General features: G+C 58.7%; 1 long non-coding RNA gene across 1 annotated transcript; it reads right to left on the reverse strand.

The window, feature by feature from the left end:
• Positions 1–11297: 11297 nt before the first annotated feature.
• Positions 11298–14050, reverse strand: LOC118177984. The gene is made up of 2 exons (XR_004756004.1): positions 14014–14050; positions 11298–12265 (listed from the first exon to the last, which is right to left on the reverse strand). It is a non-coding gene; the product is annotated as an uncharacterized LOC118177984 (long non-coding RNA).
• Between the last annotated feature and the right edge of the window lie 279 nt (positions 14051–14329).

The following is a 14329-nucleotide window of genomic DNA, read 5'->3' on the forward strand; positions in this document are numbered from 1 at the left end:
TACCCACGCGTGTCCCCTCCGTACCCACATGTGTCCCCGGCGGCCCCCCCCCCCCGGCCCAAATTTGTCCCCTCTGTTCCCCAGATGTGTCCCCTCCTGGCCCCGAAGGTGTCCTCTCCGTCCCCAGATGTGTCCCCTCTGCCCCCAGATGTGTCCTCCATCCCCAAATCTGTCCCCTGCTGTCCCTCCCTGTCCCCAGATGTGTCCTCTCTTGCCTCCAAGTCTGTCCCCTCTTGTCCCCAAATCTGTCCCTTCCTGTCCCCTCCATCCCCAAATATGTCCCCTCCATCCCCACGTGTCCCCTCCTGTCCCCCAAATGTGTCCCCCCATCCTCAGATGTGTCCCCTCCTGGTCCCAAATGTGTGCCCTTCTGTCCCTCCATCTCCAAATGTGTCCCCTCCATCCCCAGATGTCCCTCTGTCCACAGATGTGTCCCCTCCCGTCCCCCCATCATCAAACGTGTCCCCTCCATCCCCAGATGTGTCCCCTCCTGGCCCCAAATGTGTCCCCTGCCCTCGCACAGTGCCACCCCCTTGCCCCTCACGTGCCACCTGTCCCCTCGCGGTGTCAACCCCATCTCCAGATGTGCCACTTCACCTCAAGCAGCACCACCTCCGTCCCCCTGTGCCACCCTGCCCACCACCAGCCCTGCCATCTGGCCCTGCCACCCCGCACAGGTCCATATCCCTGCCACCATCTGTGTGTGTCCCCATGTCACTGCGCTGGTTCAGTGTCACCGCCCCCCATCAGCCACCTGCCCCGCTGTGCCATCTCGCTGTCACCTGCACCACAGCCCCAGCTTGGCGTGACGTGCACGCACCACCCCAGAACCATCACCGGTGGCACCACAGCTCGGTGCCAACGCCACCCCTGGCACCACCTGTGCCACCTGCCTGCCACAGCTCGGTCACCGCCACGCGTCACCTGCTGCATGTCACCGCCACCTGCACCGCCCGTGTCACCTTTGGAAGAGCGCAGAGAATGGCAGGAATGGGTCCGTGGGATCCCTCTCCTCTCAGCAAACCTCTGGTGATGAGACCTGGGCAAACAGGAGTGTGACCGTGACAGAAATGCGACACTGAACCTCCCCGGGGTGACAGGCAGCCCGGGAGGGGACAGCCTGGCACTTGTCCCCAGCACTCACCAGGTCCCAATGCCCATGCTGCCAGGACAGTACCTGGAAAGAACTTCAAGCAGCTGCTGCTCTCCCCCTTCTTCTTCCCATCTGTGTCCTGGCGAGGAGGGAAACGAGGGGACACAGGGTCCGAGGAGCACTGGGAGCATCCCATGCCCCGCTCACAGTGACACCAGCGAGCAGCGCGGGGCTGGCACCACAGCCACAGCTTGTGCAGGTTTCCCGGCAGTTTGCTTCCCCAGCAAAACCCCCGACCTCCAAAGAGCCTGACTCAGCTCCGAGCCCTCGGGTCTGAAGTGAAAGCTTGCAAATCTGCACGGGAGAGCTGGTGCCGCGCGCTCGGGAGCGAGAGGCCAGCCCGTCTGCAAGGGCACCACGCTCTGGTCAGCGTTACCAGATCTTTATGGCTTTAGTTGGGCCTCACCGTGATTTGAAAAGGAACAAAATAAACGCCAAGGGCATTGGTTGCACACATGCCAACACAGCCCAAGGTGGGAAGCACCAGGAGTGGTGTTCACCCGTGATGGATGGGGGCGACCCAGCCCCGCACCTCTCCAAGCCGCGCACCCAACTGCGGCCCCATCATCCATCAAGGAACTGGAAATATGGGCTCGGGTTGGAGCACGGCTGCCGGTTCACACCCTTGTTTTTCCAGACTAATTTGCTAGTTTTATAAAATCCCTTCCCCACTGTTTTCACACTTCTCTCCCTCTCTATTTATAGCCAGGTTTATTTACATGAGCAGGGCACTCCGTGTACTTTCCCACCACTCGGCTGTGCCGGAGCCGGGTGCGGGTGAAGGCAGCCGGCGAGGCAAGAAGTGCCCGGACCCTCGGCCCCGAGGGAGCTGCCAGCCCACCCGTGCCCAGGGTCAGATCCAGCCTGGCCATACCAACACCTCTACGCCCAGGACACGTGCCTGCAGGGCACCGCCGTGGGGTCAGCACCTACCCACCCCGCAGGGAAAGCGCGTCTCTTTCCAAGGGGAGCAGCCTGGGGAGCAGCTTTCTGCTGGTATCCATCCTTCACACCGCTGGGCTGGGGACCCCTGCTGTTCCCCAGCTCAGAAGGCCACAAAAAAGGGGAAAAAAGTCTCGCTGGAGGGCAGTGCCCAGTGACAGCCCTTCCCCTGTGCCCCTTGAGCACCACGGAGAGCAGAGCCTGCTGCATACGGCTGAGTCACTTGACAACTGCCCAGCGATAAATTTACCACTTTGCCTAACAAGAGGGATAAAAATGTCATTGCTTTTTATTTATTTTCTTTCTTTTTTCAGTGCACTGACAGTTGCAAGAGGAAGGAATCCTCAAGCTAGCATAAGGGCGCTGCTCGAGCCAAGAGACTTTGGGGACGCGGCTCTCCCCATCGCATGCGGGGCACTGGGGCCACGTCCCGCTGCCAGCTCCCTGTGCCCTGGCTCCTGGGATCAAGCGAGCAGGAAAAAGGGTTGGGTACCACCAGAAAAACAGGAACGAGCTGCAGGTTGAGACTAGAAATTCGGCGATGGCCAGCCCTTGGAACAGCATGCTTTGGGTTCAGCCCTCCATTTGGGGCTGCAGAAATAACAAAAAAGCTGACCTTAGGGAGGCTCTGTGGTACGGCGAGGGCATGGACTGCAGGAGGAGACCCAGCGTGCTTTATGTAAGCTCTGCTCTTGATTAACCAGCTCGTTCGGAGAGGGGCTGACCTGCAAACAGCATCTCCTAGGGTGCCAGTGCCCTGTGACCCGGCCGGGGAGCACGAGCCCCGGGCTTTGCCGCCTGGACCACGGCATCTCCAGCCCACATGGAGCACAAGTACGTGCTTATTCACAGCCCCCAGCATTTGCATGGCACAGTCACGAGTCTCGCAACACCTGATCTCCCGGGAGAGCTGCCTCCTGCACTTCGGGAGGCAACGGCCCACATTTGGAAAGTGGGACTCGGTGTCTCACAGCATCCCACATCGCCCAGCTGTCACCTCCTCCCTGCTCCGGGAGGGGACCGGGAGGAGGGAGCCTGCCCCGTCCCCACCCGAGGCACGCAGGAGGACGGGAGCCGAAGTGCTGAGCCAGCCCGAAGCATCGCTGCCAGCACAGCGGGGCTGGAAATACTGAAAAGCTCCTCACTGGAGCTGCTGGAGGATGAGCAGGCAGACGGGCTCGGGGCTGGGGTTAGGCTGGAGAGCTGCCGGCCCCTCTCCTCTCCCGGTGGCTCATCGCCGGCGCGTGACTCCAGCTGGCAAGCAAGGAGGAAGATCCTGCCATGCCTTCCCGGCTGCGCGTCCAAGGCATGGAGCAATCCACCTGCAGTATTTCAGAAAAGACACGCTAACTTCTGCAGAGAGGGGTCAGCTGAGTCACGTTAACAACTTTTCCCTCCCGTTAGCAGGTCTCCAACGTAGCTGATTACTCATCAGCCCACTAATAGACTCACTCACACGACGTTCCCTGTATCAAGCGGCAGCAATTGCCTGTCTTGTCCTATTAACCTCAGAGAAGGATCTGGCTGCCGGAACACCATACCCCATCCTTATCTCCTCGAGCACCTCTCCAGCCAAAACACAGCTGTCCGCAGCCCTGGGTGCGAGGTGTCCCCACCTTGGGGACGGGCTCAGCAGCAGCACCCCAACTTTTTGGGGAGACCCAAAGCCGCCGGGTACAGCTCCACGGGACCTTGGGCTGGAGCAGAGGCAGCCCGGGGATGGGAGCAGGAGACCCCCACCCAGCCCGCAGGTCGGGGTTTGCCCCCAGATGGGGCAAACTTTTGCCAGCTTTTACTGTGCTAAAGCTCCTGCTCCTACACAGCACCCCAGCACTGCCGCCCACCCCGTTACTCACTGGGCCTCTTGGCACGGGGAACGCAGCCCCACGCGAGGAGCATGGGCACAGCACGTGCTCCTGGAGGCTGGGGACTTGTCATCGGCGCTGTCATCGCCGTGAGTAACGACACTTTGTCCTGGCTTCCCCTAGAACATCTCCCCCAAAAAAAGCCCAGAGCGTGCAGCTCTCCTCGGGGAGGGGGGCGCAGCCCCACAGCAGCTGCTGAGCCTCTATGGGGAAACTGAGGCACGGGTGACTTGCTGAAGGTCGGGCAGGCTGGCTCAGCGCCCAGTCCCGGTGCTCCAAGCTCTCGCCCTGGCACCCTCTCCAGCCCCTGCACATGCAGCGTGTCATCAGCAGTGACACACTCTGCTGACGTCCCCTAATCATGTGGCAGCAGCCTCTCCGGTAATTACCGGTGGCAGGAGCACTCTCTCCCGCGCCGCTCCTTGCTGCAGGCTGCAGCCAGGCTCCCCAGCTCCGGTGTCCAGGTCCCCTGGATCCCCTCAAAAAGGGGATCAGGTCCCCTGGATCCCCCCCAAAAGGGGATGGGGACAAGCAGGTGGCAGGCTGGCTGCAGTCCCCGCGGCAGGGCTGGCTGGGGAAGCAGGGAGGAGGGAGCTAGGGAAGGGAAGGGGGCTGCAGCAGGCTCGGGGATTGGAAAGGGCTTTTGCTGCCGGAGAGAAGGGCTCTGTTGTAGCGTGCCAAGAGACAGGGGAGGCTCAGAGCCGCCTTTGTTTGGAGGGGAGCAGGCAGTGGGGGGCTGGAGCCGTGCACATCCCCGCTGCAGTGATGCTGCTGCAAAGAGGAGGCTGCAAGTGGCCCTAAGCAGAGGCACCGTGGGGGGCTGAACGGGGTCTCGGGGCTGTCCCCAGCACCAAATAGCCAGAAATCCCCCCTGTCCTGCAGGTAGCCCCCAGAAAAGGGAACAACCCAGGGACTGCATGGAGAGCCAAACCTGCAGGAGGGATGAGCCGTGTCCCTGCAGCCCAGTGCTGCTTCCCCTTTGCCCCAGGCACAGACACGGGGCTCGCTGCCCCTCGCTGGGTGGGCAAATTGATGGCTGCTGCAAACGAGCTCCCACGGAGCAGAACGACCTGGGGTGGGATTACCCAAGGCCACCGTGCTCCTGGCTGCCTGCTCCTGCGTGCGCACGTGAGTGGAGGCAGAGGGAAAAGAGGCCACGGCCCCCTGACGGCTGCAGCCCGGACACCACAAGGATGGGCTCACAGAAGCCCCACGTGCCCACTCCCCACGCTGCCCCACAGCACACGTGGCTCAGCCCTGCTCCGAGCTCACAGCATAGCAGCCACAGCTCAAAACCTTTCCCAAGCCAGAAGGGCCCCGGAGGCTGCGGGTGACAGCCAGGTGACACTGCAGTGCGGTGACGGGAAGGAAATCCCCAGCCAGAAATCACGAACGCAACTCTCGTTACCCACTGCACCGCTTCCCTCATGCCCTTCTCCCTCTGCCTTTGATTTGCCCGGGGGGCAAGAAGCTGTGAGCTATTCCTTCTCTGTGCCTCCCAAGACCTGGGATGCTGCAGGACACAGCTCCAGACAGGCACGAACCCGAGGGGTGAGTTTGCCAGTCCTCAGCTCACCGCTGAAACGGCGCCAGCAGCGCGTGGCTGCCGGCATCGCTTCCCCACAGCTGGGCTTGGCCCCGAGTCTGCTCCCCCCGCAGCAGGCAGCAATCAGCCCTGCATTCAGAGGGCTGCTGGGGAGGATGATTAGGCAGCGAGTCACACCACTTTGGGACAAATGTGCAATCAGCCCTCGAGCACGGCGCTCCCCCGACGCACCACCACGCAGCCCAGGGGATGTCCCGGCAGCAGCATGGGCACAGCAGGCTCTGCAGCACCCTGTGCTGCTGCCTGCCCACAGCCCCAAACCCCCCAGGGATGCTGTGAGGCTCTGAGTTGCCCACCCATAGCTCTGTCACCCAAACCCAGAAATGTTTTTTTTTTTTTTCCCCATTAGACAGCAGCAGGACAGATTCTGGGTCCCCGATAACCTGGACCGTGGGACAGCTTGCAACCGATGCGTGTCCAAACCCTGCCTGGCCGCAGCAGCATCCCCAGTAACCACCCAGCCAGCAGGAGAGCTGTGCTTTGACCCACCAAATCCACCTCCAGACCCCTCCTGCACGGCTCTTGGAGCAGAATGGATAAGGACATTTAACAGAAAGCGCCGCTCATCTGTCTCTATTAGCACCTTCATCCTCCCCAGCCTCCTCCTCTCCGCCTCCCCTAGCAGTGGCAGGAGCAGCCTGGTCCCATCCCTGGCTGGTGAGCAGGGCGAAATTCCCCTTTGTGCCCTGATACCCAAGACCCCGTTACCCCAACCTCCATGCCTGCAATCATCCGGATCAGACCACAGCCACCACACCCTCTCCATCTCGGGCCCTGGTGTGTGTCACTGCCGCTGCACGCTGACATTTTTTTTCCCCGGATGCCACTTATTTATAGCACGCCTGACCTTTTCCCCAAGTTTACATCCTCCTTTCCCTTCCCTTCCGCCCACCCAGCCCCGAAAACCGCCCCTGCCTTTCTCCCAGCCCCGCTGCGTGCAGCATCCCCCGGGGCCCGGCCAGCATCCCCTAAAAAGCACGGGAGGAGAAATCTGGGGGTGTCCGTCAGGCACGAGCCCCCCCTTCCCTTCTGTGAGGAACAGCTCAGAGCTAAACCGCCTGCCCAGACGGGCAGAAATCCTCGCCGGGGGAGCGCAACGAGGCCGTTTCAGCTCAGCCCCAGCGCTGGAAGCAGCAGCCGGGCTCTGTGTGGGTGGGATCTGCCAGCGAGCTGCAGGCTGCGAGGGCAAGGGAGAGCCAGAACAGCTTCTGTGTGAGAGCATTGATTGCATCCCAGCTTCAGGAGGCTGCTTGGCTGCCTTGGGCTGTGGGGAAATTTCACCTATTTCCTCCCAAAACAGCAGGATCTGGTCCCCACCAGGAGCCCTGCCACCTGCTCCAGGGGTCCATGGGGTCCCCAGACCCCTCTTTTTGGGCAGGGATGGGGGAAGCCTCCTGCAGCACGCTAAGGAAATGATTTTTCTTTGCCAAGCTTCTGGGAGCTTCCCTTAGCCATGGAAATCCCCTTGTTCCCACCAGCCTGAGGTCTTCGAGGGGTGTCCCAGCTGCTGGGGGTGCAGGAGCCAACCCAGGGTGCTGCAGGGACCCCAGGATGTGCCTCTCATCCCCACCAGACCCTGACCTCGCAGCAGCCAGCCCCGTGCTGCCCCTGCTGCTCTAATTACTCCTCTGGCACCCCGCGTGGGGCCCTCCGACCAAATTACAATCGATCCCTCGCTCAAGCCCTGTCAATGCCATTGACTGAGGCATCAGAAAGACAAATCCACGCTCCCACCCTGGGAAGGCGGTGGTGACCTCTCTGGAGATGCCCCCACACCACGTCCCCAACACCCCAAACACGAGGGGCCGGCGTTATGCACAGTGCCAAGACCCCGCTGTCTCATCCCGGGCAGCCCCATGGGGATACCACGGTGCACAGCGAGGTGCAGGACGCACGGGGACACCTTCATTTGGTGCTCTCCATCCCTAGCACCATGCATGGCAGTTATGGATAGGGCAAAAGCCTTTGAGGATCTGAAAATAGCATCTCAATGCTCCATACGAGACCCAGCAGCAGGGAACTCATCTCCAGGACCACACAACCCCGAGCAGCCAGAAAGCCCCAGCATCAAGGCAATTCCCCCCCAAACCTCCCCCCGTGCCCAGCTCCAGCTGATTAATTCAATCAGAGCCCAGGCATGGGATCGCTCGCTAACCCTCAGCACGTGTTACAGGGATGGGAAACGTGGGGGGGCCGCCCCTGCAGCCCCCACCAGCCCCGAGCAGATAACACAGCCACGCTAGGAAATTACAAGGAATTTGCAGCCATCCCATCTAATCCACAGGGGAGCCGTCTGAATCCTAAGAGGAGCATTTGGCCTCTGGGTGCGGAATGAGCTTAGAGGCACGCAGAGACATTAAAAACACACATGGGGATTAAGCCAGGAACCGGGAAGGGAGAGCGCAGCTGGAAACCACGGGTGGCTGCAGGAGGTGCGTGGCGGCACCCAAGGGTGGTGGTGAGGTGGCCGTGGGCACGCAGGCTTCAGGCAAGGTCCAAATGCCACCCCACGGGTCCCCAGCACCCCTGCAGCCTCGAGCAGAGCCCAGGCTGGTGGGAACCCACAAGACACTGCAGGACAGCTGGGATGTGACCGTGGTGCGTAACAGAAGTGGGGCGCTGCAGAATTTGGGGTGGTCGGCCCCGGTGCCCAAGCAGGCACCGAGCACCCGCTGCTGTGGCCAGGTAGCAAGGCTGGTACCCAGATCCTGGTACCCAGACCCCAATATCCATGGCCGTGGTGGTGGGGTCTCACAAGGATAAACTTTGGAAGCATCCCTCATCATTTGGGATTTATTCTGATCATCTCTAATCCTCCGCCTTGATTGCTGAGGCTCCCAATCTCATTAGTTGGCCAAGCCGGGTAGTTATTTATGTTGGGGGGCTCTTTAAAATTGATATTAATCCCATCTCGGTAATCTGATGTTTATTGATTTTTATTTTTAACCTGGCATTTTATTAAGGCGAGGCGAGGCAGCTCCCTGCTCACAAGGGCAGCCCCAGCCCTGTACCCTCCCACCCCGAACAAAGCCTCAGAGATGCGGCGTGCACCGCGAAATGCTCCCAAAAAATGGGTTTACACCACCTTGGGCTTCTGTAGACTGTGACCATCACTGGGATCCACAAGCTGCCAACATGCCCCCGCTCTGAGAGGCTCCAGCCCCTTGGTTGTTCTCCTTTAAACCCATTATTAACATTTTTATTAATTATAACAGAATGCAGTGGCTTCCGCCCAATGCGTTTGGGGACGTCCACGCTCACAACTGCCTGATTAAGAAGGAGCCATTAGCACCCCGTCAAAACAGCTTTTCAAAAAGGAGCTTTGACAAAATTGTCACAGGCAATGTATCGGGAGAGAGGGAGCCCGCGCAGCCCGCCAAGTGCGATTTTACATCATTTTGACAGCTCGCATTAAGGCAACTTCCAGCACCCCTGGGAAATCACCTTGCCGGTGAGCGCGCAGCGAGCGCCGTGCCTGGGGGGTGAGCCCAGCATCTGGTCCCAGCCAGCTCCATGAAGGATTTGGCCCCAAAGCCAGGCAATGGGATGCTCCTTGGGGTACCCTACATCTCCCTGCGGTGCTGGTGGAGCCCGTGCCTCAGTTTCCCAAAGCACAAAGCCCCTCCGGCTCCAAGGGTAAGCCCATCAGCATCCACTGATGTCAAAGCAACCCAGAGGGGTTCTTCCACCTCCAGCCCTGTTCCTTCTCTGATTCATTCTCTCCTTGCCACCTTTCTGCTGCTGCTAAGAGTTAATGGCTGTTTACCCGCCTCCTCTCTAGACCCTTGGCAAAAAGCAAAATGCCAACAACTTGGGGAACAGCTCATGTTTAGCTTGGCAGGACGGCTATTGTTCCTATATTGCAAATGCACGTATCATACCGAAATGTTGTGAGCGAAAGCAGACTGTTCCCCCCAGTCCTGCTAAAGCAACGGCAAGCACCACATTACAGCTGGATGCGCATCAAGCCGAGCTGTGCACGGCAAAGCTGCCTCCTCCTGCCAGCAAAGGCTTCCCAAAAACGTTTGCATCAGGATCTTCCCCGCCGCAGCATCGCTGCTGGGGCCAACCCAGCCCCTCCGTCCCATCTCAGCTGGGCTCCTCTTGGTGCATTCGAACTCAAAAAGTTTTTGCATTACGCGGGGAGAAAGCTTGAAGGAAAAGAGCCAGGGAACCGAGAACGCAGCAGCAGAAAACCCTAGCGAGGAGCAAACCCTAAACAAGCAGGAGCAGTGTGCCCATCGCAGGGGGCAGGCATGGACCACCGGAGCACGGATGGAGCCAGACCTGGAGCAGCCGGTGCTCTGGCCACAAACACAGCGAGCACGGAGCCAGGGATCCGCAGGAGAGGTGTAGGGAAGGAATGGGGAGGGCACTCGGTGGCCTTGCCGTATTTTTAGCTCCTGGGTTTTATTTAAGAGCTGACGGTTTAATAAGGAGGTTGTTTTAATTGGAACTCGAGTCACCAAGGAAAACACAAGCAATGGGAGTAAATATATAAAGATAGTCGTGTTTCTAAAGGTTGTGTGGTACCTTCCTAATTAAATGGAGTGTGTTTTAATTACAAATCAAAGTTAGTGCCATTTAAAAAAATAACCCACAGGCATTTTCCTTGATTTGAAGAGCAGCTGATGCTGACTTGGGAAAACAGAGTTGCCAAGAAAATGGGGCAGGGGTCAGCTGCGATCGGCTCGTTTGCAAAAACACCAAAACAAACCCACAAAGACACCTGAGATGGGCCACCAGCATGGCAGGACCTGGGAGAGATGGGCAAGGGCCAGCCCGGAGAGGCAAGGAGGAAAAACAACTCTGTAAAACCAAAGCAGGTGGGAGGAAATGGTGCCAAACTCTGCTTTTAGCCTTTTGTAGTGAGGAAACCAGGAGGAGATGGAGCACTTCTAAACCAGATGAAGAATTGATGGCAGTGCCTGGTTAGCCTGGTGGGATGGCTTTCCATAAACACGTTGTGGTGATTTTTAGGGGAGGATCCCAACTGTAAGAGCTCCAACCAGCACGTGTTGAGCTTCTCCTGTGTCCCCTCCAAGAAAAAACAAAACAAAACCAGCTACAAGCAGCCGGACACCACAAGGGGAGGCAAGCCCCAAACCGCTTGGAACCACCTCCTGGAGCCGTTCCCCAGCCCCTGCCTCTCAGCCCCTCTCCTTGGGGTGACTTTTAGAGGAGTCACCCAAGACCTGGAGGCTCAGGGTCCAAGCCTGCCCTCAGCTGGGGGTCCCTTCCACATTGTTCCTTCCTTGCTGGTGACCCGAGCTGTCACCTCGGCACAAAGCCAGCCAGCAGGAGGCTTCACCCCCAGTCTAGGGTGAAGGATCTGGGGGAGAGCTAAGCATCATCAGTGAAGTATAGGAGACAGCAAGACTTGGACCTTCTGGGCACTAGACCTTCGTGCTTCTGGGCACACCTGGTGAGCAAAAACCCACTTGGGTGCTGCTCCAGCAATCCCAGTCGGGTACCACCTCTCCGAGCACCGGATCCTTTTCCAGGAGAGGGACCCAGGCACTTCCCAGCCTTCTGCTCTCGTACCCAGTGACACCCAGCCGTCAGCGGAGGCTGTGACTGACAGCTCCCTGCACAGCGCTCCGAAACATCTCCCCAGCAATTACCTCCACAAAAAGTTATTAAGGAATGTCTTTGTCTGGAAGGCACTCATTACAAAAAAAAAAAAAAAAAGAAAGAAAAAAAGGAAAAAAAATTGGCATGAAGAACTATGTATATTGCAAAACAAAATGTGTTGCTTTTTAATATGTTTTTATAACCCAAACAAATTTGTTTCTCACACTCCCAGGCTGGAAAAAGGAGTCGTCCTACAGTTTAGGATTGCAGTTTGCAGTCAGCTCCGCCAAAGAATCTGTTGCAAAGCTGTCGCAGCAAAAAAAACGCCGTTCCCCTGCTGTGCTGCGGCTCCACCGGCGCTGGCCACTGCTCTGCACTCGCAGGGCCACCACATCCCCCAGCACGGCAGGGATGGGGAGCCCGAGATCTGCTCTGCTGCAAGCACGGGTCCCAGGGAAAGCAGCCGAGCAGCCGCACGCACCTGTGTCACCTCCAGCTGGCAAGGACACGGTGGCCTTGCAGGGCTCCCCGCGGGCTGCACGTGCTTTGCCTGGGCATCGCTGTGCCCCGTGCTGCTGCCTGCTTTCCCTGTGGGTCCTGCACAAGGCTCAAGGCAGTGCAGCCTCACCAAAGCATCCAGGAACTGACCATGGCATGGTTTGGGGACGGAAACCCTTGGCTGACATCCCCAGCGCTGTGTCCTCCGCCACCAATTGCATTCTGCTCTCCCCACCTGTGCCTGACTCCTCATTAGCAAGAACAGATGGAAAAAACCTCCGACTTTTATTTATTCTAATGGCAACAGAAGCGCAGCCCTGCTCTTTGCAACGCCTGCAGAGATGCGAAAGCATTTGGTGCGCAACCGGCCCCCGGTGAGGACACCGGAGCCGTGGCTCTGCCTCGCCAGCGATGCCCAAAGAAATCAGCCCCACAAAGAACCCACTCGCAGCAGGGCTGCGAGGCAAACCCACGGGGGAGCCGCCGGGAGCTCGTCACGCCGTGTGCTCTGAGAAGGGCTGATTCATGCTTTTCGCCAGGCATCCCTCGCACAGCCTGGGATGAGGACGGAGCTGAGAGCTGAGCGGGTGTCTTCGCTCCATGCTGGGCTTCCCTTCGGGAGGCATGCTGAGACCCAAAACCAGGTGTTTTGGGGAGGAAAAAAAAAAGCAGAAGAGAAGGTCTTTCAGCTTAATGAAGGAGGACTGGGCACCCCCGAGATAAATCAGCCCTGGATACCTGCTGCTCTTCCCCACTTGGAGCTCCGACCCACAGAGTCCGTTTATTTTTAGACGGCACTGATCAGATGCATTTTACTGATATATTTTTGACTCAAAATTAAGTCACTTGAAGACAAAATGCTGGTTCAGGAGTGGGTTAGGCTCAGAAAGAGGAGCTGAAACTTCCCAACTTAAGCCAGATTAGATGCTAGGGGGGCAAGGAAAGCAAAACAAGGGCACTAAAAGAAGTCCTCCAGAGTGTGGGGAAAAAGAGTTTTCAGCCCACCTCTGCTTTACAGACTGGGAAGGCATTAGGGTCTGGAGGAGCTGTGCTCCGTGGTGGGATAAGGATGAGCGATGTGCTTGTGTTCCCACAGGGGACATTCAGACAGGTCCCCTGAGGGACCAGGACAGCCCAAACCAGGGTGACCAGCACCACATCCTGCCTCTGACCACTGCAGGGGCTGGGAATCAACCTTCCCGTGCCACTTCTCCTTTGGATGTGCCAGGCACCCCAACACCTCAGCTGGCATCACCACCCGATGGGAACCCCCCATCGGGTCAGCCCCCAGTCCTGTTGGGGACGCAGAGCTGCCGAGCACCCTCCTCACTGCGCTCCTCTCCTCAGATGCCTCCCTTCCCCTGGAAAACAAACACCTTCGGATGCCTCCCACCCCAGCCAACCTGTTTGTCACACCAGCTGCCGTCCGCCCATGTTCATCACTCTCCCTGACAGCCCCTCCTGTGTGCCGTCATCCTCGTGCACGGGAGAGCCCAACAGCAGCTCTGCTCCCAGGCTGTCCTCCGCAGCACACGGACACCTCGGCAGGTTTTATCCTAGAGGGGCAGGGCTGCTCTTGTCAGCTGGTAGCAGCCACCAGCACCGGGCTATATAAGCACGTACGGCGATGCAGAGGAGAGGTAAGGCAGCCCTGGTGGTTGCATACCCCACTAGAGATCCCCAGGGGAAGCCTCCAGGTAAATATCCCATGGAAATACCCCGAGCACACAGAGCAGCCCCCGGTGTGCCCCGTGCTCCCTGCGGCACTGCTCCTTCCCTTCTCATCGCTCAGCCCCCAAGCACCACCAGGCTCATCCTGAGCTTCCAAACACAGAGTTAAACAATACCATTGATGTCTTATTAATTTGTGAGGTTGGAGCCAATTTGCTTTGCTTCTGAAATCCTAACTGGCTTTCCACCGAATCTCCTACGGACACAGCTCTCTGCTCGGGCACCTTGTCTCAGGAGCAGCACGCGAGGGGATGGGATCAGCAGCACACAGGGATGCCAGCAGATCCTTAGAACAGCTGCTAGATAAATAGCAAGGTGATGCGGGTGACCCTCAGCCCCCGACAGCTCTCTCCCCATCACTGCAGCACTGAGAGCATGCTAATGGCTCCGACAGCTCCTGCGATGGATGCTGCAGGGAGCGACAGTCGCTCGGGCAACCACCCACAGGGTATCCAGCCTCCACATGGACGGGGGCTTCCCCCAGCCGGGTCTGGTGGGGACAAACGTGCTGAGAGCAGGAAAAGAAGGAGGGAGAAACAGATTTTCTGCATGCAGAGCAAAGGCAGCAAGTTTCCCAAAGCCGTGGCACTGTCCAAACCCAGCGAGCACCCCCTCATCGCACAGCCCCGCAGTGCCCCCGGTACCTGGCCAGGAGAGCCGGGGGTGGTGGAGGTGGTGCAGAGCAGCTGAGGGGCTGAGAGGGTCCCCGCTCCTCTATTTAGGGGCTCACCACCCGCAGCTGTGACCCCATGGGGTTTGTGACCTCCAGGTGCTCCTCATTGTGGCCATTCATCAATGCTGCATTCCAACCCATCCTGAGCCGTCCCCATCGTCCTGCCTCCCCATGCCCCCAAATTAAAGCAGAGGTGCTCTCCCCCGTGTAAGATCCCCTTCCCAGCCCACACCCACATTGATGATTGTGATTTTGCTCCGTTAAGAAGTGCACAGCTGCAAATCCAC

This window comes from Oxyura jamaicensis, chromosome 24, assembly GCF_011077185.1.
Source record: "Oxyura jamaicensis isolate SHBP4307 breed ruddy duck chromosome 24, BPBGC_Ojam_1.0, whole genome shotgun sequence".
NCBI lineage: Eukaryota > Metazoa > Chordata > Aves > Anseriformes > Anatidae > Oxyura > Oxyura jamaicensis.